Source organism: Erpetoichthys calabaricus, chromosome 13 (genome assembly GCF_900747795.2).
Source record: "Erpetoichthys calabaricus chromosome 13, fErpCal1.3, whole genome shotgun sequence".
Lineage (NCBI taxonomy): Eukaryota > Metazoa > Chordata > Cladistia > Polypteriformes > Polypteridae > Erpetoichthys > Erpetoichthys calabaricus.
Genome location: NC_041406.2, coordinates 38,884,638 through 38,898,627, shown reverse-complemented (window position 1 = coordinate 38,898,627; position 13,990 = coordinate 38,884,638). Strand labels below are relative to the sequence as shown.

At 40.7% G+C, this 13,990-nt stretch overlaps 1 long non-coding RNA gene across 1 annotated transcript; it reads left to right on the top strand.

The window, feature by feature from the left end:
• The first annotated feature begins 1,399 nt into the window (after positions 1–1,399).
• LOC127529997 (uncharacterized) lies at positions 1,400–12,576 on the top strand. Its single transcript, XR_007936562.1, has 3 exons — positions 1,400–1,861; positions 7,198–7,233; positions 12,351–12,576. It is a non-coding gene; the product is annotated as an uncharacterized LOC127529997 (long non-coding RNA).
• Positions 12,577–13,990: the final 1,414 nt, after the last annotated feature.

Sequence of the window (13,990 nt, the reverse complement as noted above, 5' to 3'; positions counted from 1 at the left end):
TGCCTCACTCATATAGTCAACATCTGTACGTGCGTATACTGTTTACTACAGCATTGTGTGTGTGTGTGTGTGTGTTGTGATGTGCGAGTCCCTGTCTTGCACCCCAAAACACGAAGCTGAGTCTCAGTACTTTAGCAACACCAGCTTTATTCAGTGTGAAACAGTAACAGCACGGTTATTTATTGTAGCGGGATCAGCCACTCTCCTATACACAGACACAGCAGTCTGGCAGGGTCGTGGCCAAGTAGTACTGTGCCCTGCACATTTATAATGTTCCTTGTTCCTTGTATCACCCATCGACGGCAGGCGCTTATAGCATGTCCACGATCTTTTTGGATTCACTTTTACAGGGAACTGCTACAGTGCTGGGTGCCTGTGATTGCTTTGGGATGCTCTTCTGAGTGTCGTCCTGTTGGGTGGAATCCCACAAGAGTTTAGAAACTCACTCACACCAGCCAGGATTCTTTTCAAAGGTAAAGTGCAGGTTAATTTGTTTTATGTATTTTTACTTTATATTTTGTATTAATCATTTTTATATGAATAGTTTTGGGTTGTGGAACGAATCATCGGAGTTTCCATTATTTCTTATGGGGAAATTCACTTTGATATACGAGTGCTTTGGACTGTGAGCACGTTTCCGGAACGAATTATGCTTGCAAACTGAGGTTCCACTGTAGTCTAAAACTGATCTAAAGGTGAAATGGTAATCCTGGTGTATGAATGGCAAGTCTTATGACAGGTAACACAGAAATGCTTCAGTTAGTCTCAGTGAGTTTCAGTATAGCACTCCTCATTGAGTATAGACTCACAGCACTATAACAAATTACAAAGGACTGGAATTACAAGTAACTCTGTGGTTTCACTTTGAGTTTACTTTGTAATGTTATATTTGTGAAGAATGTCCTTAATTACTAGTCAAGTATTTTCAATTTTAAAAAGTAGTACTAGGGTGTTGTTACCGTGTTAGCCATTATGAATGTAGTGAAAAGTCAAGCAAAATGACTCGTTTTATTGGCTAACTAAAAAGATTACAATATGCAAGCTTTTAAGGCAACTCAGGCTCCTTCTCCAGGCAAGATGTAATGATTGCTTGATTTGATTTGATGGCACTTAAGTGGTCAATCTGCCTCAAGAATGATTTAAGATATGAAGAGTTAGGGAAAGTGACGGCAAAGGTGGTAGGGATGAGAACGGCACCTGTACGCATGGGCCGCACGGCCGCTCTGCTGCGCTCTGTCAAGAGTTGACTCTACAGTAAAATAAAAGAAAAAGAAGAGGAATAACCTTGGAGTTCAATCATCACCCCAAAAGCGGATAGTAAACGTCACGTAGTATATGTGTACCAAATTTCAGGTCAATAGGTCAAACGGTTTGTGAGCCATAGGTGATTTAAAATCCTGGATAGAAAAATGGACAGCCCTGGTAGCGTATTATATATAAAGAAACGTCTGGCTTCAGCGAGACTACCTCCACCCCTCACATGAGAGAAGCTGCCATTCCCCACTAGATTAGATAGAGAACTACCTACTGTATATTTAGTTAAACATAAAGAAGCTTTGCTTTTCATTTGTTTCTTCTTTGTTTGTTTCCATGCTCTTATTCCTCCACTGTGTTTGTATTAAAACACTTAATCCCTGCCTTACACCCAATATTCTCAGGATTTGAGTTCAGGCAATGGATATGCATATTTGAGGTATTTTGGGCTTATTCAATTATTTTATTCTTGGTTAGGATGGCACTTATTATTTTACAACACTTACATAGTACAGAGGAAGATAGGAAAGGATTCTGTCATACAATGTGTCATATTTTTTTTCTTTAATTACAGGAGCAAAAACATCAAATGAAACAAATGTAAAAGGTAAGGTTGTCTGATAATGTTAATATAGAAATAAAGAGAAAAACTTTCTTATTTTTATTTTGCACATTTAAAATTGCAGTAACAAAGCAAAGTGAGGCATTTCGTGAGTGATTCGGCTAATCAGTATTGCCACATTTGATATAAGCTGAAGTTTGTGGTGTCTTTTTAGAGAGCAAGAAAATGAGGGGAAAAGCCACATATGTTGATAAGTTAAATGAATTGCATTGGCATCTTAGTGGCTGACTCGTAATCTGATAAATAAAAGGCTCATCACAACCCAGTTTATAGAGAGATAGTGGGAGTACACCTGAGCACCCTGCTAAAAGAGTAGCGTGTGCATGTCACCGATATGAAAGTTTCATGGACACAAGGAGAATCAGATGCTTCAGAGATCTGCGATGTGACCCAGGATTTGAATCCACAAGTGCAGAATTATTAAGTAGCAATGCTAGCCATTGCCCACCCTTAAAATCTTTACCCTTGATTAAATTTACTGTAATGCTGAGAGCTGAAAAGTACTGATAATAAGCCATTTCATGCAGTTAGTGGAGGGCCGTGTCAGCATGTGTGTGCAAAAGAAAAAAACAGGAAATGCTAAAAGAGCTATAAAGCCGCATCATGGTGTTTCTAACCTTCCTTTCTCATATTTTCAGAACAGAAATAGCCTTTATCTGTAAGTTGTTCATATGAAGTAGAATACAAAATGATATAATTATACAGCTATTAATATCCCTTAAAGTTTTAACAGTGCCACATTGAAATATAAGTGTGGACAATCATTTGTTTTGACATCAACACTAAAGTGTAAAGTATGCAAAAGAAAACAAATGGGAAGCTTGGCTAAAGCACAAGCAGAACCAAGCCACAATCAAAGTCATTCTCTATAAGTTGCTGCTTAGTGTTTTTCATCTTATCTTTATCATAAAGTCTATCCTGGAGGCATCTGGTGCAAGGCAGGAACCAAACGTGAACAGAGCAACAATCCATCACATCACAGAGCTCACTCACAGACACAGGGCCAATTTAGAGTTCCCAGTTATACTGACACAAAGGTTTTTGGGATATGAGAGAAAACCCCATGAAAACCTGGGGAGAATTTGCAAACAGCATACAGTTAAGAATCAGGAACAGGATTCAAACTGAGGAGGTTGAATCCATAAAGCTGTAGTGCTATCCACGTCACTACTGTACCACCTTATTGCCTGCATGATGTTCTCAGATCCTCCTCAATTTAAGTATTTATAAAGGTATCATGAGCATTTAGGAATATTTATAACTTTCCCAACAGTTCTCCCTGTTTTGTCAAGTTCAATCCAGTGTATACAAGATGAGGAAAAGGTCACTAGAATACAGTCTCGATGGCCTCCTTTTCCTCTTCTGGTGTACTTGGAGCCATAGCTGCTGGAACTGCTCACCACAAATATGATACTCACCCTGGCTAGATTAAACAGTTAAAGTAAGATATTCTCCCTTTTGTCCTTTTAATATGCTGACATTTTTTTCTCTTGGTAGTAGATGGCAATAGTGACTGGAAGCAACATCATCATGAACATTTAAAAGGACGCAGAAATTCCCCAGGTCTTAACAGATACTGTATCCTCTGAGGTAGATGCAAATGGCTATACACAGTACATACAATAGTCAAGGAATTAAAACATGGCACCAGAACAAATTTACCAGGGGAACTGGGCTTTTATTTTTGATGCATGATTGCAATACAAATGAAAATGACAGCATTATCAGATTTCAACAAATATAGCTGAGTGCATACACAGTGAGCCAAGCAAAAGCTCTTATCTTTCAAACATGCATAGATGCCACCAGTAAATACATGGGCTCACGCATATCTAAAACCCAACACATGGCACTTCAGTACCATCCAATACAACAAAAGACCATAAAATAAAACATCATTAAAAATAAACAAACACAGGCAGAAACTGTATAAACTCAACTATAACTCTGCCTACCACTGCATGCAACTTATACTGCTGCTAAAATAAAAGCTGTTAATGTACTGTCAGCTTAATATTTAGTTGTCAAAGTACTTTACTGTAGGAAAAGGGAAACTACACAGAAGTCGATATGTGATATTGTTGGGTTAAATACGTTAGCAGTTTTTAAATGTTTTAACATTTAAGGTAACGTAAACCCCCTTGGTAATAATTTCTCCAAAACATATATGGTACACATACTGTATACTGTACTTAGAATTTCAATTATTATGTACAAGCCTGTATATACTGTATACTGTAAATTGCTCAAAAAAATTAAAAGAACACTTTGAAAACACATCAGATATCAATAGGAAAAAAATCCTGCTGGATATCTACACTGATATGGACTGGGTAATGTGATAGGAATGAAAGGATGCCACATCGTTTGATGGAAGTGAAAATTCTCAACCTACAGATGAAAATCAAAGTGAAAAAATGATGCATCAGGCTAGTCCATTTTGCCAAAATTTCATTGTAGCAACTCAAAATCGTACTCAGTAGTTTGTATGGCTGGCACGTGCTTGTATGCATGCCTGATAACGTCGGGGGGGGGGGGGGGGGGGGGGGGGTTTGGCATACTCCTAATGAGACGACAGATGGTGTTCTGGGGGATCTCCTCCCAGATCTGGACCAGGGCATCACTGAGCTCCTGGACAGTCTGAGTTGCAACCTGGTGGCGTTGGATGGAACAAAACATAATGTCCTAGAGGCGTCTATTGGATTGAGGTCAGGCAAGTGTATTGGCCAGTCAATGCTATCAATTACTTCATCCTCCAGGAACTGCCTGCATACTCTCGCCACAAGGCCGGGCATTGTCACATCAATAAATGTTTGCTGTGTCTCCCAGCACAGTGTCAAGAGCATTTAGGAGATTCCAGGAGACAGGCGGTTACTCTAGGAGAGCTGGACAGGGCTGTAGAAGGTCCTTAACTCATCAGCAGGACCGCTATCTGTTCCTTTGGGCAAGGAGGAACAGGATGAACACTGCCAGAGCCCTACAAAATGACCTCCAGCAGGCCACTGGTGCGAATGTCTCTGACAGAACAATCAGAAACCGACTTCATGAGAGGGTGGCCTGAGGGCCCGACGTCCTCTAGTGGGCCCTGTGCTCACTGCCCGGCACCGTGGAGCTTGATTGGCATTTGCCATAGAATACTAGAATTGGCAGGACCACCACTGGTGCCCTGTGCTTTTCACAGATGCAAGTTCACCCTGAGCACATGTGACAGACGTGAAAGGGTCTGGAGAAGCTGTGGAGAATGTTGTTCTGCCTGCAACATCGTTCAGCATGACCAGTTTGGTGGTGGGACAGTGATGGTCTGGGGAGGCATATCCATGGAGGGATGCACAGACCTCTACAGGCTAGACAACGGCACCTTGACTGCCATTAGGTATTGGGATGAAATCCTTGGACCCATTGTCAAACCCTATGCTGGTGCAGTGGGTCCTGGGTGCCTCCTGGTGCACAACAATGCCCGGCCTCATGTGGTGAGAGTATGCAGGCAGTTCCTGGAGGATGAAGGAATTGATACCATTGACTGGCCAACATGCTTGCCTGACCTCAATTCAATAGACACCTCTGGGACATTATGTTTTGTTCCATCCAACGCCACCAGGCTGCACTTCAGACTGTCCAGTAGCTCAGTGATGCCCTCGTCCAGATCTGGGAGGAGATCCCCCAGGACACCATCTGTCATCTTATTTGGAGCATGACCCCCCGACATTGTCAGGCATGCATACAAGTACATGGGTGCCATACAAACTACTGAGTATGATGTGGAGTTGCTGCAATGAAATTTCTGCAAATGGACTTGCCTGCCACATCATTTTTTCACTTTGATTTTCAGGGTGTCTTTGAATTCAGCCCTCTGTAGGTTGACAATTTTAATTTCTATCAAACAATGTGGCATCTTTTTGTTCCTAACACATTACCCAGTCCATATCAGTAGAGATATCCAGGCATGATTTTTTTCCCATTGAGATCTGATGATTTTCAAAGTGTTCCATTAATTTTTTTGAACAGTTTTATATATATACTAGACATTAAGCCTGTTACAATAACAGGCGCTAGAACAGTAGTGCATTCTCTTTGATCATTTTCTTTACGCTCATTTTCCTGCTCTTCTATAGATCTATTTGGTCTTCTGAGTCTTTCTCTGTTAGCGTTTTTCTGACGCTCATTATCTTTTTCTTCTTTTTTGGGTGGCATGTTGTTAGTAGATAGTCACAGTAATATAGGCTTGTATGTCCGTAATATTTTCTGTTACAGTAATACTTGCTTGTATGTGGCTGTAATATGCGTCACTGTATTGTGTGCCTTTAATTTTCTCTCGCAGTAATACTGGCTTTGATGTCCGTAATATGCATTTAATTTTCTGTCACAACAGAATCAACAGATTCTCCCCAGCAACTGATGTAATGTGTGGCATGTAGTTGATAACCGTGCTTGTGGCATCTCTCCAGCAAGTACTGCGCAGTTCCCCAACAAGTATTTTAATCTGTGCTGGCGTGCAGCTGATTATTGTATGTGTGGCATCTCCCCAGCAACAGATTTTATGTGCGCGAAAATAAATCTACTTTTAAAAGTCATCCTATTGTAATATCATGAAAATTTTTATATTTAGGAAAACCCCTTCAACGAATGACACTTTACCGGGCCAAGCTTCTTAATCGCAAATCTGACATCCTCAGAGTGAACACTTGCACAACCACAAACACTAATCCCACCTCTTTAGGGAAGCTGGTCTCCACGTCTCAGTACCCGATCAGATTTTTCATGCCTTTTGTTTTAAGTCTTACCTCATTTCCAGAAATCCGATTGGATCGTCCACGCGATATTTTATAGGTCTCTCTGTCTTGTGTGACGTGTCAGGCGGCCTTTGAAGCACCTGCTTTGAAGCATCGCATACATCTATACATATATATCTATATACATATATATATATGTATATGGTCACACCAAATATTAATTTGAGTTGTTTTTTTTACTGTGTACTGCTGTTTATAAAAATGTTTAATATTTGGAAAATTTTCATTATCTTTTTTTTCTTTTGCTTAACAGATTTTGTTGACTTGTGCCCAAGACTTTTGCACAGTATGTTAATTTTAGCAAAAAATATTTAATAAATACTTGTGCATATACTGTATACAGTGTGTGTCAGAAACTATTACCCTCAGTTTGTAAAAAAAAAAGCCATGAATAATAGAGGCTCAGCAGACATTGAAGGAACCATTCACTGTATTCTGTACAGGTGACCACAGACTCTAACTTAGTAGTCATGTCAGTTAATCTCATTAAAGTTATTTTGTTACTTCACTTCATGTATTTGTTTCTTCTAGGTGAATTCTACACTGGAAGAGTAATTGTTGTTCACTGTAAGCAATATGTTTCTTAATATTTATTTTTTACCAATAAAAAAAAAGATTCAATGTTTGTTTTGATGGTGCAATATCCAAACAGCACATTATGAACTCGGGTGATGTTAAGTAAGTTAAATATAATAAATATTGATTACTAGTGTCATGCAAGTCAGCATTAAACAGGAACTGTGCAGTGTTAGATTTTGTATCTTTGTCAATTTTTTCTGAAGAATATAATTTTTGCCCTGGAATAGGTTCCTTAGGTTTTGAAAAGTGTAGAATTCGGTTTCACTTTCATTTTCTGCATTTATTTTGTTATTGGATTAGTTATTTTATTTATTGATTATATTTAAGAAAACCCGCTTCATTATCTTGTTGTTTTAGCATGTCTCACCTATTATCCTTGAGCAAGAAGGGCTACAAAGTTTAAAGGGATAACCAGGAGAGAAACATAAACTGCCATAAAAGTTCAGTTCCATTGAACATCAATACTGAAGTCTAAACCCTGAAAATCATAGTAAGGGGAATAAAAGCAAAAGTCAGAACCGGGAGATCCTAATAGCACTACTAACCTATGCATGAGGATACTGTGCCAGTTCTCGTAGTGTTGTGTTGATGCCCACATACCATAGCAAATATAGCCACGCCATGACAACAGCAACACAAGAATGTGATGCCCAGGAAAAAAACAAAATAGTAATGAAAATGCTGCAAAATAATTTCTAGGAGCTGATAGTAATTTCTGTGGTAAAAATAAATGCAAAATATAGATATAGCATCTCAAAAAACTTCAACTGGTAAGTCACCATTAATAAAAATGTAGAAAATATATGCGTGGTGTAACATTCAGGTGCATTCCAGGACCGTGCAGGCACTGTAGACCTTGATAGTTGAGTTCAGTAGGTCAGTTCTACTGTAGAACCTTCTCAGTTTCAGGGTCGGGTGGGCAAAGAATATACAGTATCACCAGAATTGGGCAAAAGGCTAAAAACAGGCCTGGACAGAACTCTATTCCATCAGAGGAACTACTCTCACTCACATACGTTCTTATACACACACACACACACACGCACACCATATCCACACTCAGTGACAATCTGCAGTTTGCAAAAAACATAAATAAATAATTTGCAGTGAATTCCTCCTTGGCTTGAGCATGTCTGGCTATTCTAATTTCTTGATATGGGACTTGCAAACGTTTTTCAGTTATAACAAATGTTAGGGAATAACAGAAGTGAAAGGCAAACTGACCATTTTGGATATCAGGTGAATGTGGCACTCAAATGGTAAATTATAAGGTGACCAGATTTTGAAAAAGTCCCAAACCAGGACACTTGTGTAGCATGTATGCCCATGCATAATGCCCATCTTCATGTGTTTAATGCCTGCTTTTACTCATCTTTATCTCATAGGGATCAGGACAAAAAGGAAAAAACACTTTCATAAATGAACATATAGGATTCTTCAAAGTGGCTGAAGTAGAAACTAATAATTAGTAGTGCCGTCTGTTTTTCTTTGCTTCTTGGTCGTCCCTGTGATGCTGTTGAAATTTAACCCAAGTTTTTAACCAGACTTTTCCCTTCTGAGTTTTGACAGGACTATTAAGAGTATATTACATTAGTTTTGCAGGAGGGGTGGTTTGGGAGAGTTTTGTATATGTAATTCTAAATATATTTTGACAATGTTTGTTTTGGTAGAGCAATGTTTTATTAGATGGACAGCCTGTTAAACCCAGGACATTTTGATATTCTTCAGCTATTTATCTGGACCCATAGCCTGAAATAAGGACTGTCCCTGTCACCTGGATGTCTGGCCACCCTAGTAATTATTTTGATAGTGAAATAGTGAATCATTGTAAACTGCAGATAATAGAGCTGTGATTTTGGTTTAATGTAAGGTAAATACTGAGTAAATGTTTACTTGTTCTGTGCATAACAGCTTCCACACCATTTAGTACGTCTTTCATAATTAGATAACATTGTTTTCCTTGCTTGCATTTTATACTCTTATGGTTAGGAAGATAATTCAATTTATAGCTCAAAGCCTCAAGCTTTGAAATACTGATTGACTGGTTCTCTTGTGCTTGTAGTCAAGCTGCTCTGAAGCTTTCATAACGTAAAAACAAGTTGGTAATGCAGAGGTTTACACGCATGCCTTGCGGGACTTGCCAAGACAAGACTGCCGTACTGCGCAAGCTCATCCAGCCAACAGAGTGTTCCTGTCCACGCACATGCTCTGCAGTTGTTTCATTAACTGGTATTGGGAAACTGCCAGCTTACAGTAGTGTCTATCAGATGTGAAGAAGAGGAAAATTTACAAACTATACAAGCTGGTGTAACTGCTATCAGGGTAAAACTGGAATGGCAATGGGAAATTTTTAAATTAATACTGTTTAAGACATCTCAACAAAAATTCTGTCTCAACAAATTTCCTTGAAGAATAAGCATGCCATATTTCAACAAAATCGGTTCCCTGGGGCAGTGTTTTTTCATCCAGACAGATAAAAACAGCTATCAAAATAAGTGCTTCACACATTACATACCTAAAAAAGGCTTGATCAAATGTACAGAATCATAACGCCACCATTTTGACCTTCACCCAAGGGAAATCCTGCTTGGGCCAATAACATCACAATCAGTTCAGGGCCTGATGACTTCCTCCTCTATTGTGGACTATATATATATATATATATATATATATATATATATATATATATATATATATATATACTGTGAGACCTGGTCCGAACAACATCAGAAAGACATCAGTATCAGTACAAAAACACACACGTTTATTCTTATAAAGTCCCAACACAGCACAAACACCCCAAATCACGGGCCTTTCAAACGTTCATGGGCTGCCTTTCTTCCCTCTGTCACTGGAGCTTCCTTTACCTCCCGCTCCCGACTCTGGCTCCCCAACTGTAGGAAGGTGGCCCCTTTTATTGTCACCCGAATGTGCTCCAGGTGCTTGTTGATGAGCTTCCAGTGGCACTTCCTGGTGTGGCGGAAGTGCCACATGAGCACCCGGGAGGCACTCCGGGTGTCCCTGGAAGGTCCTTCCTCCACCTTCCCAGGTGTGGCAGAAGTGCAGATCTCCCAAGCTCCATGAAGCTCTGGGCGCCCCCTGGCGGCGTCCACGGGCCCCAGTGGGTTTGAACCTCCTTGCTCTGTCCCCGTGGTCCCCTCTTTATCCAGGGCGGTTGCCCCCTCGTGGCCCAGGGGACGTATAGACCTGCTTCCAGGCGTCCCGGCTGGGTCTGCCCCCCAGCCTCCTGTATGTGTATACATATCTATGTATACACACTGTTAATCATGCTACCTCTGCTGCAGCTACTACTATGACTATTATGTACATACATAATTATGTAGGCATACAAATACATTGTTTTGAAATGACAGCCAAGTCGAGATTCATATCTAAACCCCATATACATTTTCCACAAGCAATTTATCTTGCTAATAAACCCATAATTGTTAGCAAGCCGAAGCAGTGTATTTTGTATGAAGGAGTCTGTTTCCTCTTCGGCAACATAAGAGACTGAGCAGCAATTATACTAAATGTTTTAGCAGTGAAAGAGTTGCAAAAGGCAACTGAGTCTAAGAATGTAATTGTGTCTTTACACATAGAATTTGGAGGATGGGTGGTTTTGCACGCATAAACACAGAAGTAGATCACAGAGCTAGGATCCCACATAGATAAAGCACAGCTTATTAATTTGAAAACAAATGTTAAGTGTGTACACACACACTTCTAGGAGAGAGTATTACACAGATTCTTGAATGGAAGGATATAGGGAGTTGCTTCTATTCGGGTTAACAGACAAATCAGCCAGTAATACTTTGGATGTTTTTAAAAGATGTGTTGAAGAGAGAAAGCTTAGATTAATTTATCTTCTTGGACTGTGGAGGAAACAGAGAAACACATCATCCTGCTCTTAGCTGCAATCCCTTCCTTTGTTCTCCGTAATTATGAAGATTGGGAAAATAAATTAAATGGATTGGTTTCTGCCTCTTGCCAGGTACAGCCAGAGTAGATACTGGCCCTCAAGTTGCTGAAGTAGATAAACAAGTTCAAAGATGGATGCTAAGATTTTTTCTAGGCAGATTTTGTTCATATTTTATGAGCAAAAACTTTAAAGCCTTTGTGGAAACTTCATTAATTGTAATATTACCATTTAAAGCCTTCAAATTCTCACAGTTTGCCAAAGTGACATGCTAAATACATGGCTGGATTAAGAAACCCAAAGGCCATAGGGTGTTGAAGGTCAAAAGTACTCCTTTCCCACCTCACCCTCCAGGCACCCACCACATATACTAACACATTATGCACTGCACATATGTCATTAATAAACTGGATTCAGTTATTTAAGTAAATCCATCCATTTTCCAACCCGCTATACCTCAACTACAGGGTCACGGGGGTCTGCTGGAGCCAATCCCAGCCAACACAGGGCGCAAGGCAGGAAACAAACCCCGGGCAGGGCGCCAGCCCACCGCAGTAGAAGTGATGCATTGATGCAAAAAACTAACTTTTTGCTTTCTTTTTATATTACATGCTTACCAAAATTCAAACTCTTGAATTCTCAAGCTGAATTCAGAGCTTTATGTGTGACAGAACAGTCACATTCTGGAGAGTGACAAAAATGAGCAAACACTCATAAAATGCAGAAGAATGTGAATGTGTTTTCACAGAATGCTACCTTGTCGTGCTCTTGTCTCCTTGTGCCACACTGGCCGCCTTTGGCTAGAGTGGCTACTGTTTACCTGACCCCTGACTCTTAAACGGCTCTGAAGTGTGAACTTGTCTCCTTCCCTGTTTCCTTTTCCACCCTAGGCTTTCCTGGGCCTGTGGTATATTACACCACATTTGGGTGAGCAACAAATAAACAGGTGGTTTTGAACAGAAATATGTTTCATTTTAATTCTGCATAGAGACAGAAGTGGAGACAGCAAATTTTGTTTATTCTTTGAAGAAAATAGGATATCATGTATCTTGTGGCTAAAACTATAGTGTAAACTATACGGTGTATTTTACTTCATCTTTCATTCAACTGTGTCTCCTCATTTATAAATAATATTTCTGTTTCTTTTTTCTTTCTCTCTTTCTCTCCCTCTTCCTCTCCCTTTTAGGGCTCCCTGCAGAGTGGTACCGCTACTTTTTATTCACAGTCTGGATGTTAGATATTATACTCATCTTTATAATCATGCACCTGATGTTGGATTTAGCCAAGTATCAACAAGCTTGTGGGCATTTGAAACATTCCACATCAATAAATCTAAGAGATACATGAAAGTAAAACAAAAGGTTTTTAGTGTTAAAGGACAAGTTAAAGAATGACTAAACCAACTCAAAAATAAAAAAGTAAAATAAATGTTGACTTCTAATTGTTTTTTTTAAGTATAAATGAATCAAGGGTCAACAGAGTGGTACTGTTACCCAACAGTTACAGCATTAAAGTTTCAGCCAGCCTGGTCACTGTCTCTGTCAACCTACAGAGGGCTGAATTCAAAGACACCCCGAAAATCAAAGTGAAAAAATGATGTGGCAGGCGAGTCCATTTTGCCGAAATGTCATTGCAGCAACTCCACATCGTACTCAGTAGTTTGTATGGCCCCCATGTGCTTGTATGCAAGCCTGACAACATCGGGGGTTGGGGGGACATGATCCTAATAAGACAACGGATGGTGTCCTGGGGGATCTCCTCCCAGATCTGGACCAGGGCATCACTGAGCTCCTGGACAGTCTGAGTTGTAACCTGGGGGCATCGGATGGACCGAAAACATAACGTCCCAGAGGTGTTCTATTGGATTGAGGTCAGGCGAGTGAGCGTGGGGGGGCGGCCAGTCAATGGTATCAATTCCTTCATCCTCCAGGAACTGCCTGCATACTCTCGTCACATGGGGCCGGGCATTATTGTGCACCAGGAGGCACCCAGGGCCCACTGCACCTGCATAAGGTCTGACAATGGGTCCAAGGATTTCACCCTGATACCTACCTAATGGCAGTCAAGGTGCCGTTGTCTAGCCTGTAGAGGTCTGTGCGTCCTTTCATGGATATGCCTCCCCAGACCCATCACTGACCCACCATCAAACTGGTCATGCTGAATGATGTTACAGGCAGTATAACGTTCTCCAGGGCTTCTCCAGACCCTTTCACGTCTGTCACATGTGCTCAGGGTGAACCTGCTCTCATGTGTGAAAAGCACAGGGCACCAGTGGTGGACCTGCCAATTCTGATATTCTATGGCAAATGCCAATTGAGCTCCACAGTGCCGGGCGGGCAGTAAGCACAGGGGCCACTAGAGGACGTCGAGCCTTCAGGCCTCCCTCATGAAGTCGGTTTCTGATTATTTGGTCAGAGACATTCACACCAATGGCCTGCTAGAGTTCATTTTGTAGGCTCTGGCAGTGCTCATCCTGTTCCTCCTTGCCCAAAGGAGCAGATACTGGTCCTGCTGGTGGGTTAAGGACCTTCTACGGCCCTGTCCAGCTCGCCTAGATTAACTGCCTGTCTCCTGGAATCTCCTCCATGCCCTTGAGACTGTGCTGGGAGACACAGCAAACTTTCTGGCAAGGGCACGTATTGATGTGCCATCCATCCTGGAGAAGCTGGACTACCTGTGCAACCAACCTCTGTAGGGTCCAGGTATCGCCTCATGCTACCAGTAGTGACACTGACCGTAGCCAAATGCAAAACTAATGAAAAAACAGTCAGAAAAGATGAGGAAGGAAAAATGTCAGTGGCCTCCACCTGTTAAACCATTCCTGTT